General features: G+C 44.8%; 1 long non-coding RNA gene across 1 annotated transcript in view; it reads left to right on the forward strand.

Moving 5' to 3' along the window:
- Positions 1-16,855, forward strand: part of LOC135572784 (uncharacterized) — a 171,360-nt gene that overhangs the window by 125,807 nt on the left and 28,698 nt on the right. The window contains exon 4 of the long non-coding RNA XR_010464481.1: positions 7,994-8,038. This is a non-coding gene — a long non-coding RNA (uncharacterized LOC135572784). The remainder of the gene's footprint in view (positions 1-7,993; positions 8,039-16,855) is intronic.

A 16,855-nucleotide genomic window follows, 5' to 3' on the forward strand; every position in this document is an offset into this window, starting at 1 on the left:
TAAATGACATGCTAAATGTTTTGATATGTCTTCTCTGCAAACTGAAAAGAAAATAAATTTCCATGATAGACTGTTATAACGCTTAATGGCAAAATCTCAAAATGGAAATATCATCAACAAGAACTTTAACTGGTAGAGCACCGATCCGGTAGTCAGATTATAGTAAGCCTGTGTGTCACATTTGCCTTTAGGGCTGAGGGATGAGGTAGTGCCATTGATCGCCAACCATGATAATATAATCAGGCACAAAGCCTGACAAGTGTAGGGCTAGATATTTCAGAGATGCAGACAGCGAAGCACTGCCACAGGTCATAAACCCTCACATTCCCTTCTTGATCTTTCCCTCTGTTTGGCCTCGTCCAATATTAATGCAAATAACAATGCCTTTTTTGGGTGCCATTTTTATGGTTATGGCTCTATCTCACCAATGTGCTGATGTTACAAAGCTAATGGATTCAAAGGTAACCTATGGCTCGGGTCCTGTCCAGCTGCCTTCGCCCCAGTCACTTGTCTATGCACTGAGTTGATAAGTACCGAGTTTCATTTTCCTCATGGCAGAGCACAGTAAAAAAACGGGGAGTAATAATTGCTCTGGGCCGAGACGAGGACAGCTAAATATGCTTGATTGCATCCTAAGCCTCAATGCTGTGTAATGAAATATGGCTGTGCCCCGGACAGGAAACTGTGCCGATATCTTTCTTGTCACTTTTTCTGCAATTATTATTTTATTTTTTTCGTCTTTTTCCTTGCTCGGCCAACCCAACCTCTTTGCTATCTTTTGGCAAAGGAATCCATCAAAACGTTGTTCATTTTCATTTAACATTATCTTTGTGATAATGTTATAATTATAGGGCCAAATCGGGTCCTAATTATTTATTCCTTGCCACATCAAAATGGCCGTCCCCTAATATCCCCCAGTTCTACATTTCAGTATGTGTGTTCGTTAGTATGGACAGGGCTTATCAGGTGAACAAAGTATTGTTTCAGGCAGGATTTGAGGGCCCAGACTGAACCACACCCTTACTTGCGTAACCATTTTTTCCATCCTCATTTTAGGGGAAAGTTGGGTAAGTTTAGTAATTTTTTACCTTCAGCATCACTCCATGAAGGGAAATAAAGTATTCTTTCTATCAAATATATCTACATATATTTCAGGATGATATATATCAAATCAAATCAAATTGTATTTCTCAAATGTGCCGAATACAACAGACCTTAGTGAAATGCTTACAAGCCCTTAACCAACATTGTTTTAAGAAAAATAAGTGTTAAGTAAAAAATAGATGAGTAACATATTGAAAATAAAAGTAACAAATAATTAAACAGCAGCAGTAAAATAACAATAGTGAGGCTCTATACAGGGGGTACCGGTACAGAGTCAATGTGGAGGCTATATACAGGGGGTACCGGTACAGAGTCAATGTGGAGGCTATATACAGGGGGTACCGGTACAGAGTCAATGTAGAGGCTATATACAGGGGGTACCGGTACAGAGTCAATGTGGAGGCTATATACAGGGGGTACCAGTACAGAGTCAATGTGGAGGCTATATACAGGGGGTACCGGTACAGAGTCAATGTGGAGACTATATACAGGGGGTACCGGTACAGAGTCAATGTGGAGGCTATATACAGGGGGTACCGGTACAGAGTCAATGTGGAGGCTATATACAGGGGGTACCGGTACAGAGTCAATGTGGAGACTATATACAGGGGGTACCGGTACAGAGTCAATGTGGAGGCTATATACAGGGGTACCGGTACAGAGTCAATGTGGAGACTATATACAGGGGGTACCAGTACAGAGTCAATGTGGAGGCTATATACAGGGGGTACCGGTACAGAGTCAATGTGGAGGCTATATACAGGGGGTACCGGTACAGAGTCAATGTGGAGGCTATATATAGGGGGTAGCAGTTCAGAGTCAATGTGGAGGCTATATACAGGGGGTACCGGTACAGAGTCAATGTAGAGGCTATATATAGGGGGTACCGGTACAGAGTCAATGTGGAGGCTATATACAGGGGGTACCGGTACAGAGTCAATGTGGAGGCTATATACAGGGGGTACCGGTACAGAGTCAATGTGGAGGCTATATACAGGGGGTACCGGTACAGAGTCAATGTGGAGGCTATATACAGGGGGTACCAGTACAGAGTCAATGTGGAGGCTATATACAGGGGGTACCGGTACAGAGTCAATGTGGAGGCTATATACAGGGGGTACCAGTACAGAGTCAATGTGGAGGCTATATACAGGGGTACCAGTACAGAGTCAATGTGGAGGCTATATACAGGGGGTACCGGTACAGAGTCAATGTGGAGGTTATATACAGGAGGTACCGGTACAGAGTCAATGTGGAGGTTATATACAGGGGTACCGGTACAGAGTCAATGTGGAGGCTATATACAGGGGTACCAGTACAGAGTCAATGTGGAGGCTATATACAGGGGGTACCGGTACAGAGTCAATGTGGAGGTTATATACAGGGGGTACCGGTACAGAGTCAATGTGGAGACTATATACAGGGGGTACCGGTACAGAGTCAATGTGGAGGCTATATACAGGGGGTACCGGTACAGAGTCAATGTGGAGGCTATATACAGGGGTACCGGTACAGAGTCAATGTGGAGACTATATACAGGGGGTACCGGTACAGAGTCAATGTGGAGGCTATATACAGGGGGTACCGGTACAGAGTCAATGTGGAGACTATATACAGGGGGTACCAGTACAGAGTCAATGTGGAGGCTATATACAGGGGGTACCGGTACAGAGTCAATGTGGAGGCTATATACAGGGGGTACCGGTACAGAGTCAATGTGGAGGCTATATATAGGGGGTAGCAGTTCAGAGTCAATGTGGAGGCTATATACAGGGGGTACCGGTACAGAGTCAATGTAGAGGCTATATATAGGGGGTACCGGTACAGAGTCAATGTGGAGGCTATATACAGGGGGTACCGGTACAGAGTCAATGTGGAGGCTATATACAGGGGGTACCGGTACAGAGTCAATGTGGAGGCTATATACAGGGGGTACCGGTACAGAGTCAATGTGGAGGCTATATACAGGGGGTACCAGTACAGAGTCAATGTGGAGGCTATATACAGGGGGTACCGGTACAGAGTCAATGTGGAGGCTATATACAGGGGGTACCAGTACAGAGTCAATGTGGAGGCTATATACAGGGGTACCAGTACAGAGTCAATGTGGAGGCTATATACAGGGGGTACCGGTACAGAGTCAATGTGGAGGTTATATACAGGAGGTACCGGTACAGAGTCAATGTGGAGGTTATATACAGGGGGTACCGGTACAGAGTCAATGTGGAGGCTATATACAGGGGGTACCAGTACAGAGTCAATGTGGAGGCTATATACAGGGGTACCGGTACAGAGTCAATGTGGAGGCTATATACAGGGGGTACCGGTACAGAGTCAATGTGGAGGCTATATACAGGGGGTACCGGTACAGAGTCAATGTGGAGGCTATATACAGGGGGTACCGGTACAGAGTCAATGTGGAGGCTATATACAGGGGGTACCGGTACAGAGTCAATGTGGAGGCTATATACAGGGGGTACCAGTACAGAGTCAATGTGGAGGCTATATACAGGGGGTACCGGTACAGAGTCAATGTGGAGGCTATATACAGGGGGTACCGGTACAGAGTCAATGTAGAGGCTATATACAGGGGGTACCGGTACAGAGTCAATGTGGAGGCTATATACAGGGGGTACCGGTACAGAGTCAATGTAGAGGCTATATACAGGGGGTACCGGTACAGAGTCAATGTGGAGGCTATATACAGGGGGTACCGGTAGAGAGTCAATGTGGAGGCTATATACAGGGGGTACCGGTACAGAGTCAATGTGGAGGCTATATACAGGGGGTACCGGTACAGAATCAATGTGGAGGCTATATACAGGGGGTACCAGTAGAGAGTCAATGTGGAGGCTATATACAGGGGGTACCGGTACAGAGTCAATGTGGAGGCTATATACAGGGGGTACCGGTACAGAGTCAATGTAGAGGCTATATACAGGGGGTACCGGTACAGAGTTAATGTGGAGGCTATATACAGGGGGTACCGGTAGAGAGTCAATGTGGAGGCTATATACAGGGGGTACCAGTACAGAGTCAATGTGGAGGCTATATACAGGGGGTACCGGTACAGAGTCAATGTGGAGGCTATATACAGGGGGTACCGGTACAGAGTCAATGTGGAGGCTATATACAGGGGGTACCGGTACAGAGTCAATGTGGAGGCTATATACAGGAGTACCGGTACAGAGTCAATGTGGAGGCTATATACAGGGGGTACCGGTACAGAGTCAATGTGGAGGCTATATACAGGGGGTACCGGTACAGAGTCAATGTGGAGACTATATACAGGGGTTACCGGTACAGAGTCAATGTGGAGGCTATATACAGGGGGTACCGGTACAGAGTCAATGTGGAGGCTATATACAGGGGGTACCGGTACAGAGTCAATGTGGAGGCTATATACAGGAGTACCGGTACAGAGTCAATGTGGAGGCTATATACAGGAGTACCGGTACAGAGTCAATGTGGAGGCTATATACAGGGGTACCGGTACAGAGTCAATGTGGAGGCTATATACAGGGGGTACCAGTACAGAGTCAATGTGGAGGCTATATACAGGGGGTACCGGTACAGAGTCAATGTGGAGGCTATATACAGGGGGTACCGGTACAGAGTCAATGTAGAGGCTATATACAGGGGGTACCGGTACAGAGTCAATGTGGAGGCTATATACAGGGGGTACCGGTACAGAGTCAATGTAGAGGCTATATACAGGGGGTACCGGTACAGAGTCAATGTGGAGGCTATATACAGGGGGTACCGGTAGAGAGTCAATGTGGAGGCTATATACAGGGGTACCGGTACAGAGTCAATGTGGAGGCTATATACAGGGGGTACCGGTACAGAATCAATGTGGAGGCTATATACAGGGGTACCGGTAGAGAGTCAATGTGGAGGCTATATACAGGGGGTACCGGTACAGAGTCAATGTGGAGGCTATATACAGGGGTACCGGTACAGAGTCAATGTAGAGGCTATATACAGGGGGTACCGGTACAGAGTTAATGTGGAGGCTATATACAGGGGGTACCGGTAGAGAGTCAATGTGGAGGCTATATACAGGGGTACCAGTACAGAGTCAATGTGGAGGCTATATACAGGGGGTACCGGTACAGAGTCAATGTGGAGGCTATATACAGGGGTACCGGTACAGAATCAATGTGGAGGCTATATACAGGGGTACCGGTAGAGAGTCAATGTGGAGGCTATATACAGGGGGTACCGGTAGAGAGTCAATGTAGAGGCTATATACAGGGGTACCGGTACAGAATCAATGTGGAGGCTATATACAGGGGTACCGGTAGAGAGTCAATGTGGAGGCTATATACAGGGGGTACCGGTACAGAGTCAATGTGGAGGCTATATACAGGGGGTACCGGTACAGAATCAATGTGGAGGCTATATACAGGGGTACCGGTAGAGAGTCAATGTGGAGGCTATATACAGGGGTACCGGTACAGAGTCAATGTGGAGGCTATATACAGGGGGTACCGGTACAGAGTCAATGTAGAGGCTATATACAGGGGTACCGGTACAGAGTTAATGTGGAGGCTATATACAGGGGGTACCGGTAGAGAGTCAATGTGGAGGCTATATACAGGGGGTACCAGTACAGAGTCAATGTGGAGGCTATATACAGGGGGTACCGGTACAGAGTCAATGTGGAGGCTATATACAGGGGTACCGGTACAGAGTCAATGTGGAGGCTATATACAGGGGGTACCGGTACAGAGTCAATGTGGAGGCTATATACAGGGGGTACCGGTACAGAGTCAATGTGGAGGCTATATACAGGGGGTACCGGTACAGAGTCAATGTGGAGGCTATATACAGGGGGTACCGGTACAGAGTCAATGTGGAGGCTATATACAGGGGGTACCGGTACAGAGTCAATGTGGAGACTATATACAGGGGGTACCGGTACAGAGTCAATGTGGAGGCTATATACAGGGGGTACCGGTACAGAGTCAATGTGGAGACTATATACAGGGGGTACCGGTACAGAGTCAATTTGGAGGCTATATACAGGGGGTACCGGTACAGAGTCAATGTGGAGGCTATATACAGGGGGTACCGGTACAGAGTCAATTTGGAGGCTATATACAGGGGGTACCGGTACAGAGTCAATGTGGAGGCTATATACAGGGGGTACCGGTACAGAGTCAGTGTGCGGGGGCACTGGAAATGTTCAGAATGTATGTAAACGTTACAGTTTTGAAAGCATAGCTTGTCCAAAAAAAGTGGTCTCTTGGCACAACTTACCCCGGGGCAAGTTAAGCCGCATGACAGGGCTAGTTAAGCCACCAACAAATTTCTGTACTGAATAAAATATTACCACTACCATTTTAAAACCATGTCTATCTTTATTTCCCAAACCCAATTCAATACAATAACAAACCATTTTTGTATTTTAATAATTTGAAGTGTCTTATAACACAGGCTTAACACCGAACAAACATGTTGTACTTTTTTGAAACACATTCTCCAGGCCCTGTTGTTAACTCATATCCCAGTAATAATGCCTTGCAAACACTTCAATTTGCTCAACTTTCCATTAGCTCAATCATGGGCTCAACTTACCCCAAGGCAAACATGTGTACTATATTAGCCCACACAGCTACAAGGATGCACATTCATGCTAGGTTTAGGACCTCATATTGAAGCTAATAGAGATCCCAACTGATGTATAGAACTATTTTACTTTGGTTTAGATACAAGCATCATAAATGTTCTAACACAAAAACATTTTTTTGACTTGGTGAAGATCCATTTTTTAAATCTAACTTGCTTACCACTTTTTCCATGTGTTTTTTTCCCTTCACATACTCCTTGAAATGGTGACCTGTTCATCTGGTGTATGTTTTCCTAGAAACAAGGGCAGCTCAACTTGCCCCTTCGGCTCAACTTACCCCACTCTCCCCTACTTGTGAAATGTATTTAAGGTCATTGAAAGCAGTGGTTTATGCAAATGCAGACATCTGAGAAGGTTCAGGCCATGAGAAGTTCAGGTTGATTTCTCAGCTATGACTAACATTCACATCTTAGATATGATTAATCCAATGATCATAAAATTCCTGGGGAAATTAAAAGAACTGCGCTCATACGTTTCAAATCAGAGGTCTTGCCATGGCAACTCATGTCCTCCACAGTTTCCACAGTTTTCAAGGAGGTCCTTCTCATACAATTAAACCCACCACCATCATGATGTCTTAAGCATGATGTCTGAAATTAGGGTGCACCCAATTTGGCAAAACAAAATAATTGTATCATTCATTATGAGTCATTTTGTCGGAACAACCTAAAGCACATTTCTCCTTTGGTTCAATAAGCGGCTAATCATTTACAAGAATATTAGTCCACAGGCTTGTATGGGCACTGCAGCATCTGCTAATGCATTTAGCAGGAAATAGCCTGAAAAAATCTGCTCGGCACAGTAAATAGTATATTTTCTGAATATCTCACAATTGTAATTGAAGGAGAATGTAATTACATGTGTTTTCATCATAGGCCCCAAAGCTGATCAATATTTCTGCTAAGTAGTATTACCTGCCAAGCGGGAGTTTGACACCGAAATGGTGCCAATGATAAGACATTGTTTTGTTGTTACATAATGGTTAATTCCATAAACAAATCAACATTGAAATATGATGATATGATTTATTAATAATAGTATTTCTGTGACAAGATGTTATGTTTCCTGAGTCATAGATGTTTAAGGCATTGGGCCGGTAAATTAAAGGTTTCTGGTTTGAATCCCTGAGCTGACTAGGTTAAAATGATGTCGATGTACCCTTGAGCAAGGCGCTTATCCCTAGTTGCTCTGTATAAGAGTGTCTGCTAAATTACAAAAATGTTAATATTTTCTCTCTCTCTCATGTCGTTCCAGTTCTCTTTCCTGAGACAACAACCACAGGATGAGGCTTGAGAGGAGGTAAGAGTTTGAGATGGATGCGGTGGTGTGTTGAAATGTGATTGTCAATTTGGAGCCATTCTGTCCATACAGTGAGTCCCAGAGCTGCCTGAGTAGGTTAACAAGCCTGACACTGGTAGCCCACACCATCATTTTGTTAAGGTGTGTACAATAGATTAGCCACGATGGGTATAACAATACAATACATTCATTATGATTTCAGTTAGCCTTTGGATTGGGATTAATTCCATTTGAAAATCAGTCATTTCAGATCATTTACACCTAAATAAATAGTCTCTCTCTGAATTGAAAAGAAACATATAAAATAGTCCTCACTGAAATAATTTCCAATCAATCTCTTACATTGAAACGGAATCAATCCCAAATCAGATGTCTCAGCTCGGATCATTGTTCTGCCATCTCTCCCTTGGTTAGTGAAGAGAAAAGTCTGTATCTGCCAAGCCTTTTAGAGAGACAGAGAGTGAGAGTGAGAGGGAGACTGACTGGCTCTGATGAGGCCAGACTGGCCGTGCCTTGTGCTGTGCGCCAGGCTTCAGAAGCCTGATTGATAGAGCGTGATGAGACTGTCACAGAGGAGAGAGACTAGGAGAGATAGACTGGATAGGGATGTGGCTGGTGAGGAGGATGTATTTGGAATATCAGAAGAATGAAGTAGTGGAATGAAGTGGCTGGCTGGATTGCGTTGCGGACTTCTGGAGAATTAGGTGGGCAGCATATTGAGACTGCACAAGTTTGAGACGAGTTGAATTAACATTTGAATTAACATTTGTTTACATATTGTTTGGATTATTCCACAACTCTGATAACGGTCTACGTTGCTATTCAAAACATTAAACCACTAAGACTTTGTCTAACATATTTACATCTAAAATAGTTGATTGCCTTAACATCTGCTTTGGACATAATTTACAGTCATTTAGCAGACGCTCTTATCCAGAGTGACTTATAGTAGTGAGTGCATACATTCTCATTCTGGTCCTCTTTGGGAATTGGACCCACAACCCTGGCGTTGAAAGTGCCTTGCTCTATCAACTGAGCTACATGGGACAGAGGACTGTAAATACATGGTACATTTGCAAGGCAAATAGTGTAGCACTAAATCTCTGTACTGGGAGTTTCCCAGCTTTGATGCACCTGTACTGACCTTGCCTTCTGGATGATAGTGGGGTGAACAGGCAGTGGCTTGGGTGGTTGTTGTAATTTCTGGCATTCCTGTGACATCGGATGTTGTAGGGCAGGTCCTGGAGGGCAGGTAGTTTGCCCCAGATGATGCATTGGGTAGACCGCACCACCCTCTGGAGAGCCCTGCAGACCACTGCGGTCCAGTCGATGTGGATAGGGCAGTGCCCCCTCTGCTGTTTCCTGAAGTCCACGATCAAATCCTTTGTGTTGTTGACGTTGGGTGAGAGGTTATTTTCCTGGCACCACACACCCAGTGTCCTCACCTCCTCCCTGTAGGCTGTCTCGTCATTGTTGGTAATCAGGCCTAATACTGTTGTGTCGTCTGCAAACTTGATGATTGATTTGGAGGCGTGCGTGGCCACGCAGTCATGGGTGAACAGGGAGTACAGGAGGGGGCTGAGTACGCGTCGTTGTGGGGCTCCTGTATTGAGGCTCAGCGAAGTGGATGTGTTGTTTCCTGCCTTCACCACCTGGGGGCGGCCCGTCAGGTAGTCCAGGACCCAGTTGCACAGGGTGGGGTTCAGACCCAGGGCCTCGAGCTTAATGATGAGTTTGGAGGGTACTATGGTGCTGAATGCTGAGCTATAGTCAATGAACAGCATAGGTATTCCTTTTGTCCAGGTAGTATAGGGCAGTGTGTAGTGTGATGGCGATTGCATCGTCTGTGGATATGTTTGGGCAGTAAGCAAATTGTGGGTCTAGGGTGTCAGGTAAGGTAGAGGTGATATGATCTCAAAGTAATTCATGATGACAGAAATGAGTGTTACGGGGCAATAGTCATTTGGTTCAGTTGGCCTCTCACATATTTGTAGGGAAACCAATAGAGGGAAAGGGGGATACCTAGTCAGTTGTACAACTTAATGCATTCAACTGAAATGTGTCTTCCGCATTTAACCAACCCCTCTGAATCAGAGAGGTGAGGAGGGTTGCCTTAATCGACATCCACGTCCTCGTTGCCGGCAGAACAATGGGTTAATTGCCTTGCTCAGGCATTTTTTCCTTGTCATCTCGGGGAATCGATCCAGCAACTTTACTGACCCAACGCTCCTACCCACCAGGCTCACTGCTGCTAGCTGAGAGGCAGAGGGCGAGCGAGAAATAGAATGAGAGAGAGTAGCAAAGGAAATTGAGTGTGCACGTGAGTGACTGAGGTAGAGTGAGAAGAAGAGAGGGAACGTGAAAGAGAAAGCGAGAGAGAGCTAGTGAGAAAGGAATGGAGAGAGAGGTTGGAGATCCAGTAGCACTAGCGAGTCGAGGTCTTATCTCCCGCCCACCAAGCCCTGGCGCCGGGTTCCACTCCCTCCTGGCGGGGCTCCCCTTTAGCCTCGCTAAGCAAGGCGCCCAGGTGAAATGAGCAATTCCCATTCAGAAGCGGAGGCACCTCGGAGACTTGCCCTGCGAAATGGCTGCTCACTTTGGCAGATCAATGCACTCTCTTCCTTGTGCACTGCCGCAGAGTGATAGCCAGCACACACAAAAAAGGAAGGGGGAAAGAAACGAGGGAGAGAGTGTGGGAAAGAGCGAGAGAAACGTTATCAGAGAATTTAATGATATTTGCCAAGGTCTCACTGACTGAGCGCTGTTGAAGGGAGATGGGGCGCTTTGCATAAACTCAAAGGCTGTGCGATATTGCTGTCCGCTGTGAAAGTGGCGGCGCCAGCCCCGCCGGATATGAGAATATTCCAACAGGCTGCTCTGAAATTTCTTCCCATGTGAATGATATTAACGATAATCACTTTGAATTATAGGGGTGTAACGAATAAAATCCCAGAATGACTCAACATTGCAAAGACTCGTCTGTCTGACCTTTACACAACATAGAATATGTACTTTATAATACCAAACATTGCTTATAGATAGAATCAAGTGACAATGTACTCATAGTACACAGACTAAGTATTATGCCTGGTGTTGTCCTACCTCTGTTAATGGATGTGCTTCCATCCATGCAGCAGTAATTCATACCAAAATTGCAGCTCTTTCGAACAAACCACAACTCCTTACTTTAACATGATCAACTGTTTCAGTTTCCTGTAGTGATAGTAATATGTCAGTGGCCATTCTTATGTCATTGGCCAACATATTTCAATTCCCAAAAAATATATATATATTTGACAAGAACAGTATTGAAAATCATATACAGTACAATGGGGTGATGGGTTTTCCGCAAACACCAAAAACAGATATGCATTGTACATAGCATTACTCTCAAACCTCTGTCATCCTTTTCAAATGAAGCCTTGCCAACAAAGAACAATATGTAACCCTAGAAGAACCTTGAAAAACCATTAGAATTAGCACTTATGGCGGGCTTCATAAACTGTACTGTAAAAAGCCTAATAGAATAGCTGATGGTTCTTTGCACCATATTGCTCTTGTTCCCATTAGCCTTACACGGAACCCAAGCCGGCTGCGCGCATGTGCCATCGTGCGCCATCGTGTGCCATCGTGCATACATTTGTTTTGTACCCCCACACCAAACGCGATCACGACACAGGTTAAAATATCAAAACAAACTCTGAACCAATTACATTAATTTGGTACTATAGGAAGTAGGTACTAAACCCTATGTCCTATAGGTACTAACCCCTACTCCCGATAGGTACTAACCCCTACTCCCTATAGGTACTAACCCTACTCCCTATAGGTACTAATCCCTACTCCCGATAGGTACTAACCCTACTCCCGATAGGTACTAACCCTACTCCCTATAGGTACTAACCCTACTCCCTATAGGTACTAACCCCTACTCCCGATAGGTACTAACCCTACTCCCTATAGGTACTAACCCCTACTCCCGATAGGTACTAACCCTACTCCCGATAGGTACTAACCCTACTCCCTATAGGTACTAACCCTACTCCCTATAGGTACTAACCCCTACTCCCGATAGGTACTAACCCTACTCCCTATAGGTACTAACCCCTACTCCCGATAGGTACTAACCCTACTCCCTATAGGTACTAACCCCTACTCCCGATAGGTACTAACCCTACTCCCGATAGGTACTAACCCTACTCCCTATAGGAACTAACCCCTACTCCCGATAGGTACTAACCCTACTCCCTATAGGTACTAACCCTACTCCCTATAGGTACTAACCCCTACTCTCTATAGGTACTAACCCTACTCCCTATAGGTACTAACCCTACTCCCTATAGGTACTAACCCCTACTCTCTATAGGTACTAACCCTACTCCCTATAGGTACTAACCCCTACTCCCTATAGGTACTAACCCTACTCCCTATAGGTACAAACCCCTACTCTCTATAGGTACTAACCCATACTCTCTATAGGTACTAACCCCTACTCCCTATAGGTACTAACCCTACTCCCTATAGGTACTAACCCCTACTCTCTATAGGTACTAACCCTACTCCCTATATGTACTAACCCTACTCCCTATATGTACTAACCCTACTCCATATAGGTACTAACCCTACTCCCTATAGGTACTAACCCTACTCCCTATAGGTACTAACCCCTACTCCCTATAGGAACTAACCCTACAGGTACTAACCCCTACTCCCTATAGGTACTAACCCTACTCCCTATAGGTACTAACCCTACTCCCTATAGGTACTAACCCCTAATCTCTATAGGTACTAACCCCTACTCCCTATATGTATTAACCCTACTCCCTATATGTACTAACCCTACTCCCTATAGGTACTAACCCTACTCCCTATAGGTACTAACCATACTCCCTATAGGTACGAACCCCTACTCCCTATAGGTACTAACCCTACTCCCTATAGGTACGAACCCCTACTCCCTATAGGAACTAACCCCTACTGCCTATAGGTACTAACCCCTACTCCCTATAGGTACTAACCCTACTCCCTATAGGTACTAACCCTACTCCCTATAGGAACTAACCACTACTCCCTATAGGTACTAACCCCTACTCCCTATAGGTACTAACCCTACTCCATATAGGTACTAACCCCTACTCCCTATAGGTACTAACCCTACTCCCTATAGGTACTAACCCTACTCCCTATAGGTACTAACCCTACTCCCTATAGGTACTAACCCCTACTCTCTATAGGTACTAACCCTACTCCCTATAGGTACTAACCCTACTCCCTATAGGTACTAACCCCTACTCTCTATAGGTACTAACCCTACTCCCTATATGTACTAACCCTACTCCCTATAGGTACTAACCCTACTCCCTATATGTACTAACCCTACTCCCTATAGGAACTAACCCCTACTCCCTATAGGTACTAACACCTACTCCCTATAGGTACTAACCCTACTCCCTATAGGTACTAACCCTACTCCCTATAGGTACTAACCCTACTCCCTATATGTACTAACCCTACTCCCTATAGGTACTAACCCCTAATCTCTATAGGTACTAACCCCTACTCCCTATATGTATTAACCCTACTCCCTATATGTACTAACCCTACTCCCTATAGGTACTAACCCTACTCCCTATAGGTACTAACCCTACTCCCTATAGGTACTAACCCTACTCCTTATATGTACTAACCCTACTCCCTATAGGTACTAACCCTACTCCCTATATGTACTAACCCCTACTCCCTATATGTATTAACCCTACTCCCTATAGGTACTAACCCCTACTCCCTATAGGTACTAACCCTACTCCCTATAGGTACTAACCCTACTCCCTATAGGTACTAACCCCTACTCCATATAGTCACTAACCCCTACTCCCTATAGGTACTAACCCCTACTCTCTATAGGAACTAACCCTTACTCCCTATAGGTACTAACCCCTACTCCCTATAGGTACTAACCCTACTCCATATAGGTACTAACCCCTACTCCCTATAGGTACTAACCCTACTCCCTATAGGTACTAACCCTACAGGTACTAAACCCTACTCCCTATAGGTACTAACCCCTACTCCCTATAGGTAATAACCCTACTCCCTATAGGTACTAACCCCTACTCCATATAGTCACTAACCCCTACTCCCTATAGGTACTAACCCTACAGGTACTAAAGCCTACTCCCTATAGGTACTAACCCCTACTCCCTATAGGTAATAACCCTACTCCCTATAGGTACTAACCCCTACTCCCTATAGGTACTAACCCCTACTCCATATAGTCACTAACCCCTACTCCCTATAGGTACTAACCCCTACTCTCTATAGGAACTAACCCTTACTCCCTATAGGTACTAACCCCTTCTCTCTATGGGAACTAACCCCGACGACCTATAGGTACTAACCCCTACCCTCTTATAGGTAGTAACCCCTACTCCCTATAGGTACTGACCCGTACTCACTATTGGCATGTGTACAAATTGGATTGGAAAATGTTACTTTCCAGTCCATTCAGATGTGCAGTAGGTGACGAGATGTGACCCATTGTTCATAATGACACAGGTCCTACTCAACCGACATCGCCCCAACTAACATTATACGCACAAATTCTGAGAAACAGCTCATTCTCTGTATCCCTATTTTTTTTTTTATAGCTTTGCTGCGTCATTTCCACAGGTTCAGAAACCACTCGGCGTCAAGCAGCCCATGTTGAATACAGTAACATCCTAAGCAGACATGCCGGAGATGAATCGCTGTTGATTACAGAGCGAGAATAAGGCAGAGAGATTAGAGAAAGGAGGCCTGCTTCCGAGCATAGTGCACAGACGTGTCGGCACAGAAATTCAAGTTTTGTGTGCAATCTTGGCAGAAGCAGGTGCGAGGGGTTGAATCCACCCCACCATCAGCTGTCATAGCCATAATATACTGCATTTATTGGGAATATAATGTGCCGCCACATCTCGGGGAGGAAATGTCAAAACACCTATATTGCAGAGCTATTCAGAGGCAACTTTGTCAGCATTTCCCGCCAAACAGGGGAAGAAAATATGGTGAGAACAACAAGTAGCTCTCACTATTAATGTCAAAGAGAGAAAGGCGAAGAGATTGAAGGCGGGGGAATAGGATTCTAAGAGGAAGGCAAGGAGAGATTTAAACATAGAAAGGGTGACAGAGATAGACAGTTGATAAACAGCGAGAGGTGGAAAGTGAAGGGGGAGAAAATAGAGATGCATAGAGAAGAAGAGACTGACAGACAAACGAGCAGAGAAGCCGACAGAAACAGAGTGACATTGAGAGAATATGCGAGAGAAGAGATATTTAGTTGAAGAAAGGGCAACGAGAGAGTAAGTAAGAGAGATCTAGTCTTCAGGCTTGTTAACCTTTACGTCAACGACTGTAAAGAAGTTACGACTTTCAAATGGGAAATGATCACAATACTGAACCGCCTGAGACAGCAACTCGCATGTAAATAAAGAGAATGTCTTGAAATATTTGCTAGCGTCAGGATTTTTCGAAGCACGCCTTGAGCACCACTTGACCCTGAGCATCCCCCAAGTGTTTGTGTGTGTGTTTGCATTAGTGTGTAAGTGAATGTGTGTGTGTGCGTGTGGATGTGAGCACTGTTTTGCCCAAGGCAGAAATAAAGGGGAAAACATTTACAGGATGCACAATATAATCATTTGCAAGAGACACAACAAACGATCGATTCACCACAGTGGTGAGTCCACAATGTTATTCATAGCTCAACATCCTATTGACAGTATAACCTCATAAGGATCCACACTGACATATTTACACTGTACAACACTATAAGCTTTATGTCCGAACTGTAACTCAAACAGGGTAGATAAAGTTACTAATTTAGCCAATGTCACCCAGTAACACATAATTTGACTGTAATTCAAACAGGGTAGATATAATTATTTGTATCTATATACACAGACTAACAGGGGGCGGTGTTTTGAAGCCACTACATCTCCATCTTGGCACTGCCCCTTCCATTGTTCAAAAATATATATTTTGGAATGTATATAAATGCATTTATTAATGTCTAAATTAGTTTTTGCCACGTTTATTCTATCTTAAACACCTTAATGCATACTTTTCCATTTTCTTATGTGAACTACACAGTTAATTGTTTTTAAAGTTCTCCTACAGTCCCCACTACAACAAAAAACACTTAAATACATGTCATTTTTTTTCCATGAAACATTTAATTGAAATACTGTAGAATTCCATTCATTCCTATGGAGGACTGCTTCTCCTCGGGAGTGCCCGTCTGGCCGACTGGTGGCTTCAACGTCTGTCACTGGCCACTACATAGCATCAGCGATCGAAGGTTAATATACACTGAGTGTACAAACATTAGGAACACCTGCTCTTTCCATGACATAGGCTGACCAGGTGAATCCATGCGAAAGCTATGATCCCTTCAATCAGTGTAGATGAAAGGGTGGAGACAAGATAAAGAAGGATTGTGTATGTGTGCCATTCCGAGGATGAATGAGCAAGACAAAATATTGTGTGTCAAGAAATGCTGCATTTTTCATGCTCAACAGTTTCCCGTGTGTATCAAGAATGGTCCACCACCAAAAGGACATCCAGCCAATTTGACACAACTGTCACAACAACATTGTCAACAACGTCCCTGTGCAACGCTTTCGACACCTTGTAGAGTCCACGTCCCGACGAATTGAGGCTGTTCTGAGGGCATAAGGAGGTGCAACTCAATATTAGGAAGGTGTTCATATTGTTTTGTACACTCCGTGTACATCGTTGGGTAAATCGTTATTAAGCCAATGCCGTTCCATAGGTACTCATACA

Source organism: Oncorhynchus nerka, linkage group LG8, assembly GCF_034236695.1.
Source record: "Oncorhynchus nerka isolate Pitt River linkage group LG8, Oner_Uvic_2.0, whole genome shotgun sequence".
Classification (NCBI taxonomy): domain Eukaryota; kingdom Metazoa; phylum Chordata; class Actinopteri; order Salmoniformes; family Salmonidae; genus Oncorhynchus; species Oncorhynchus nerka.